The sequence below is a fragment of the Vulpes vulpes genome, chromosome 8 (assembly GCF_048418805.1).
Source record: "Vulpes vulpes isolate BD-2025 chromosome 8, VulVul3, whole genome shotgun sequence".
Lineage (NCBI taxonomy): Eukaryota > Metazoa > Chordata > Mammalia > Carnivora > Canidae > Vulpes > Vulpes vulpes.
In genome coordinates, this window is record NC_132787.1 from 100,216,710 (window position 1) to 100,222,965 (window position 6,256).

Here is a 6,256-nt window from a genome sequence, read left to right on the forward strand (position 1 = left end):
CAAAGCCCTCAAAGTTCCTCAGTGAAAGTCAACTGTGTTCCACCAGTTGGAATTATTCAAAACTTTCCCTGTGCTCGCAAAACACACAGCAAATTCATAAAGGCACGTGACAGTTCTTAGATATTTTGTAATGACTTACAGTTCATTGCATGCAGGTGTCTAGCTCACTAGAAGTCCCTCTTTTTTTTTTTTTTAAGATTTTATTTATTTATTCATGAGAGACAGAGAGAGACAGAGACAGGAGACAGGGAAGGAGAGGCAGAGACACAGGCAGAGGGAGAAGCAGGCTCCATGCAGGGAACCTGACATGGGACTGTATCCTGGGACTCCGGAATCACGCCCTCGGCCAAAGGCAGCACCAAACCGCTGAGCCACCCAGGCTGTCCATTAGAAGGCATGGAGAGCAGTGACCATGTGTGATCTTTGCCTCCCCAGAGCCCAGCTCGACCCATCAATGCAGCTTCTCAGCAAATGCTTGTAAACGACTCCCTCCTACTGGGGTTTAGAAGTGCAGTGGATCCCGGACCACGTTGTTCATGCTTCATTTGCCAAATTCCGCCTGTATTTTGGCTGTTCTTCCTTAAAACAAACCAGAAGATCAGAAGTAGGACTGGAAAAAAAAAAAAAAAAGAAGTAGGACTGAACTAGTGGCATCCAGGACAAGTGCATCCTTCGCATTATATTCCATGTTTAGCCCAAAGCAGAGCTTCATCAGATAAGACCTCACAAGGCTGTAGGAAGAATAACATGATTCTCAAACGGCAACAGGTGAGCAAGGAACCCCGCTCTTCCTGTATCTTGAGGCATGACAAAGATGCCTTTCCCAAGGCCCCCCACCACTCTCCTAATGGGAAACTTCTACTCACCCTTGAAGACCCATTTCAGATATGGGCTCCTCTGGGAAGCCTTCTCGAGCTTTGTCAGAAACAGTTAAATTATTTGTTCCTCTGGATTCCTCAAATACCCGCCTCTCACCTCTGTTACGGTGTTCCCCACATTTATTAAAATGATCTCCCTGCCTATTTGTTTTTTTCCACCATGCCAGACACATATGGCAGTTGCTTCTGGGAGCAGTGATTGAAAAGGAGACAGACTACAAAACACCCAGAAGAGAGCAGCCAGGGGTGAGGAAGGACCTGGAAACCCGTGCCCCATGAGGTGACCATATGTTGCGGTCAGCCCGGGACATCGCTGGTTTACACATGTTGTCTCGGTGTGATTATTAATAGCGCTCACTCTCACTCTCAGAAATGTCCTAGTTTGGTCCATAAACTATATAGTCACCCCATTGTGAGGAAGAAGTAAGGGAGATGAAAGTTGTCCCATCCGAAGGAGTTCTGGGGGAACGCATCCCTGTCTTCAGATATCTACAGGGCCACGTGTGGGGCGTGGCCAGGGTGTTCTGTGTGGCCTCAGAGGGGACCCAGGACCCATGGGCAAGGATGATGTAATGACAGGCTCTCCACCATCTGTTTTGTTTACTGTCGGGCACCCAGGACTTGGCACCGTTCCTGGAATACATTAATCCCTTGATAAATATTTGTGGGAGGGAAGCAGAGGTGGAAAATCTCCAGCAACTGAGCCCAATACATCGAAGGCCAAGCGCTCCCATCAATGCAAGTGCCCGTCCGAGCCTGAGAGGCCCCTTGCTGGCGGTGGCAGGGGAGGTGTTGTGGGCTAAATTATGCCCCTTCCTACCTTCCAAAAAAAAAGACAGGCTCAAGCCCTAACCACCAGTAGCTCAGCATGCAACTTTATTTGGAGACAGGGTTGTTGCAGATGTAATTAGTTAAGATGAGGTCATAGTGGAGCAGGGTGAGGCCCTAACCCAAAATGACTGATGTCCCTCTAAGAAGACGGCCATGGCAGGACAGTCACGCACGGGGAGAGCGCCGTGTGAAAGCAAAAGCAAAGATTGGATTTGTGCTGTTGTAAGCCAAGAAGTCCCAGATGTTTCCAGAAAACCAGCAGAAGCTAGAAGGGGCGAGGAAGGATTCTCCTCCACAGCTAGAGAGGACGGGGCCTTGCCAACACCATGATTTCAGATTTCTGGCCACCAGAACTCTGAGAGCGCGCCTTGCCGTTGCTTTAAGCCACCCATTTTTTGGTACTTGGTATGGCAGCCCTGGGAAACTCAGACAGAAAGAGCATGCCTTGGGTGGGCAGGTGAGTGCAGTGCTCCCAGGGGCCTCTGTCCCAGTGCATGGGCTGCACTTCCACCTCTGGGCCAAGCTGGCAGTGCTCCGTTTGCCTGACACACCACAGTCCCACCGGGGCTCCATCTGGCTCTGGACAGGCGGCCTGTGCAGGGGAGCAGAGCGCAGGCTTGCCGTGGCCAAGTACAACACCCGTGTGTCCTAAAACCCTCTTCTCTGCCCCAGTGGGCCGTGGGCCCCTGGGATCTTTGACTCCCTGCCCACAGCTTGAGCAAATTCACAAAGGCGATGAAGTTCACCCCCTTACTGGCAACCCAGATTCCTGGCCCAGGAAGGGATGGGGGGCGCCCGGGCCCTGTCTCCTGCTTTCTGCACACACTCCCAGTTAATTCCCAGCAAGGATTTCCTCCCACCATGTTGCCCAGGTCCCCCAGGTGGTCCCATCCTTCACCTCCCTCTGGACTGCTCTCTGAGGCATGGATTCCTCAAGCATCGCATCTCAGACAGTGTCCTGCCACCCAGTTCCTTTGCCCTGCTCTGTTCTCCATAGGCCTTGCCAGCAACAGGAATGATATATGTGGGCCCCCGTTTCTTGACTGTCTCCCTGCTAGCATGTAGCGGCACCCCGTTTAGAACCTAGTGGGTGCTCGGTAAGCATGGAGTCAATGAATGGATGAGTAAAGCGGTATTTAAGCTGAGCCTGTTCAGCCTGGCGGAGTGTGTTCCTGGCAGAGGGAAGAGCGCTGAAGATGCTCAGAGGTAAGCCTGTCACAGTCAGGACAGAAGTTAGTGTGGAGGGAAAAGAAGGCAGAGCGAGATAGGATCCTGGAGAGAAGCAATGTCCTGGGGCCGCGCTCCGCTCACCTTGTTCTTCGCCTGGCCCCAAGCCCGTCCCATGACACCTTGTACATCTTTCTCTTCCCCTGCCCGTCTGGGGGACAAGGGCAGGACAAGGACCTGGCTACTTTGGCTTATCATTGCATGAGCTGCCTCAAATTATTTTTAGAAGAAGACTGGGGAATGTAACTGTTTAAAAATGATCACACGTCTGTGTAAGAATGATTGTACATCTTTGAGAAAGGGAAAAGAGATGTAGGACTTAATTCAGGCAGCCCAGGCTAGCTTCTTTATAGCTGTGATATCCTTTAATCCCCCAAACAACATGATGTAAGGATTACTCGCTCCATTTTACAGATGTGGAAACTGAGGCCGGGAAAGCTAAACTAACGTGCCCACGGTCACCCAGCTGGTGACCCAGGATTCAAACCTAGCTCTCCTGACGCCAAAGCCTGTCTTCTCTCTCCTGGGTTACACGGTGCCCTCCCAGATTTCTGGCTTGGACTCCAAGGAGGTGGGAGACAAAAAAAGCCATGGTCCTGCAGGAGGCCTTCATCCTGGCGTTTGAAGGTGATCCTGGGCAAGTCAGGTAGCTTTTCTGAGTCTCACTTCCTTTATTCAGAATGGGCCTGGTGATCCCAGCCCTGCCGACTCTGCTGGGGGGAAAAAGGTCTCTGAAAAATTTGGTTGGCTAAGCGACCATCCATCTAGGGTTTGACGTTCAACGATGCCCCAAACAAAGAGGGGATTTATCTCCAGCCCTTCATTGTGTGCTCTTAAACTCAGTGGTGAAGGGGGGCTGTAAGACTCTCCCTCTGTCCCCTATCCTAGCCTATCCTATCCTTTTTTTTTTTAAGATTTTATTTATTTATTTATTTTAGAGAAAGAGTGAGCAGGGAAAGGGGCTGAGGAAGAGGGAGAGAATCTCAGGCAGGCTCCCAGCTCAGCGCAGAGCCCAACTCAGGGCTCGATCTCATGACCCTGAGATCATGATCTGAGCTGAAATCAAGAGTAGGACGCTCAACCGACTGAGCCACCCAGGCATCCCCATCCTATCCTACCTTTAGCTCTATCCCAGCCCTAACACAAAGCCCCAAGGGTGGAGCTGAAAGCAACCAAGCCCATAGAAGGGACAGCCAGACCTCCTGCTTCTGTGGGGGTGGTAAACACACCAGCCACACGCAGCTTTCCCAGGGCAGAGAGCTGAGAGCTCAGGGCCGAGAGGGAACCCGTCCATGGGTGTGAGAGGCCTGTCCTGCCAGCAGGGAATCTGCCCAGGCCTGGACCACCGGGGCCAGTCTCGAATGTTCTAGAGCTCTAGAGTTGGCCAAGGGTGCCAGGACCCCCCTGAGAAGCAGATGTGCGTGTCACACCTGTGGTACACCCTGGGGAGGTAGGTACAGGACTGCCGGGGGAACTCATTTACAAAGTTTCTTTGCTTTACTAGACTCCGTGAGCGGTGGAAAGCCCTCGAACTTCACCTGATTAGGTTGCTTAATCTAGACGAGCCTCACTGGCCCCTTCTAGACACCTGGGATAATTTTGGCCCCCAGCTGCCTCCTGCCTGCGGTCCTTACACATAGTGTAATGTGTGCACCGTGCCTGGCCCGTGATAGGCAGTGAAGAAGGATGGTCATCATTATGAGTAACTACCACCACATTGGCCACATAATAGGTGCTCACTAAAAATGTAAGGAACAAGAAATAAGATCAAGTATCCTTTTAATTCCCATTTGAATTCCACTCAGAGCCAGGAGCGGAGGGAAAACCCAACATATCTGATGTTTAGAAATGTGACATCCAAAAATGTCTGTTTTCAAGTCACACGGCTTTCCTTTCCTGCAGCTGTCAGAGGCTGGAATTTCTTAGTCACCGTGGCCAGCTTTTTGGGAGATGGGTCTGTGGGGGAGAGATCCACTCAGATGAAAAAGATAACACGCCAAACAAGCGGCCCCATCCAGTGATTATGTCATCTGGCACAGCCGCCTGAGTGAGGACGAATTTCCCTTGTACCTGACAATAACATTTTTTTTTTTTTCAAAATAAAATATGTTGAGGTTGAGAAGTTTATCTTGGCGGAGCATTGTACCATTAACTCAAGATTAAATGCATCCTGTCCAAATTCTTTTGCTACTTGTAATTGGGGCCTCAGGCTCTCAGCCTCCAGATGTTGACTCTGCGGATGCCTCAGGAAAGGAAGGTAATTGTTTTTCACATTAGAAGTGTCCAAAGTGGGGCTGTGGTGGCCGTCCCCAGCACCCCTTCAGGACCAAAGCGCTCATCCGCCAGCTCCCAGCAGTGGCCCCCGCTGACGGCTCCCAGCTGAGCACCCCCCTGCACACGCCACCCTCGCCTGAAGGTCATTGTCTCATTGGAAGTTGTGGCCCTCTCCCAAGAGGCAGCCCAAGCCAACGACTGGTTAATGCGGAGGTACCAAAGACCAGTCCCCCTGCTTTGGCCTGGGACCCCCCCAGGAGCTGAGCTCCAGACTCCCCCAGGAGCTGAGCTGGGCCAAGGAGCTGGAGTGCAACTTCTCGAGCTAACTTCCTTTACTGCACCCCCAGAGGCTGGTCCAGACCACTCACCAATAAGCCACACGGCATGTGGTTGGAGGAAGGCGACTCTGCTCTGGGTTTTGGAGTTAGACCACTGACGGGCCGGTGGCCACGAGGACCCCGTCTCTGTGGCGGAGCCCCGATCGCTCCGGGCATGCTGTGCAATCGTTCCAAGCCCCCTGATGAACGTGGATGGAATCTCCACCGACACAAGGCCCCGGGAGTGCAGGGTCTCAGGTCTTGGACAGGCTGGCAGGGGGCGGAGCAGCGATGTTGGAGAAAGACAGTGGAAGGTTCGGGGCGATTGATCACGAAGGTCAAGTGTGACTGTCCGGGGACTCCCCTGGTAGCAGACGAAGAGACAATCCTCTCCCGGAATCCGAAGGCAGGAAAGGCTGAGGATCGGGTTCAGGACTTAATTATAAGGTAGCGGAGCTCCACAGGTGATTGAATTCTCAGCTGCAATGAGTCCACCGGAGCAAGGTCAGGGCCCTCGAGCGGGGGCCCAGCTTGGGACAAGCACCTCCTCCCCATCTGCGGCCACCCCTTGGCACAGGTGCCCTTCCTTCCCGTGAGCACTGGCCACTAGTCTTCCCGCACCATTGGGGTCACCTTCCCAGGGAGCCCCCCCATACCCGCTGTCCCCAGGCTGGGGGGGCTCTGCTCCCCTGTCCTTCCCCGGCTCGTCGTTCAGGGCTCAGCTCCAAC